The sequence below is a fragment of the Cnephaeus nilssonii genome (assembly GCF_951640355.1).
Source record: "Cnephaeus nilssonii genome assembly, chromosome: 11".
NCBI classification, from domain to species: domain Eukaryota; kingdom Metazoa; phylum Chordata; class Mammalia; order Chiroptera; family Vespertilionidae; genus Cnephaeus; species Cnephaeus nilssonii.
Genome location: NC_137082.1, coordinates 61,628,215 through 61,629,272, shown reverse-complemented (window position 1 = coordinate 61,629,272; position 1,058 = coordinate 61,628,215).

Here is a 1,058-nt window from a genome sequence, read left to right as displayed (position 1 = left end):
GGTTAGGGTTAGGGTTAGAGTTAGGGTTAGGGTTAGGGGAGAGATAGAAACATCAATGATGAGAGAGAATCATTGATTGGCTGCCTCCTACACGCCCCCTGCTGGGGATCGAACATGCAACCCAGGTATGTGCCCTTGACTAGATTTGGACCTGGGACTCTTTAGTCCTTAGGCCGACGCTCTACCCACTGAGCCAAACCAGCTAGGGCTGAATCAACATTTTATATGCTGTGAAAATTTGATCTTCTGCTTTGATTTCTTCATATTATTTATACATGCACTTCCATTTTTTTTGGACAGTGATTCCAGTCAGGTGGGACTAAGAGATGCTGCCCTAATAAATAATTCCCAAACCTCAGTGGCTTAACCTACCAGGACTTATTTGTCCCTCATGTTATATATTTGGGGTGGGTCTGTGTATGACTGTCACTCAGGGGCCCAGATGGATGGACACAAGCTTCCACAAATGCCAAGGCCAGAAAAGAACAGAGGACGTGGAGTATCGGCTCTTAAAACTTCCAGCAGGCAGCGACGTGACCTAATGAGATAATACTGACCTTTCGGTGGGCGTCCTGTGGTGCAGTCGCTGTGGTCACCTGAGACTGTTGCTCCAGGTGTGTCCCTTGCGTAGATTGTGTGTGCCCTCCTGTTGTAACTGAGCCTTGATTGCTATTTGGAGGGATTTATTCTCGGGCTGATTGGTTTTAAGGACTGGCCATGACTACAGTGGAGGAGCTGTTGTGCGGGGGCTGACCCTACGTTACAGGATTTGCTTTAGCGGGGCTCTGGTGCTTGCTGAGTCTGCCCATTGAGCGCATCATTTGTGGAAGTGATTGAGTAGTGCTCTGGTGTGGTCTTTAGCTGGCTACCAGGTGTGTTGGTTCTGGGGCCTCTTGAGAGGTTCAGACCAAGGTCAGCTGCCACCTGTGCCTTGCTGAGGGCCATCTGGCATGAGCTACAGAGTGATCTGCAGATAGTTGCCACTGGTCCTGGGCTTGGAGGTGCCTGTGAAAGGCTAAGCTGCATGGAGACTGGCTGCCGCCAGTGCTGGAGTTGGG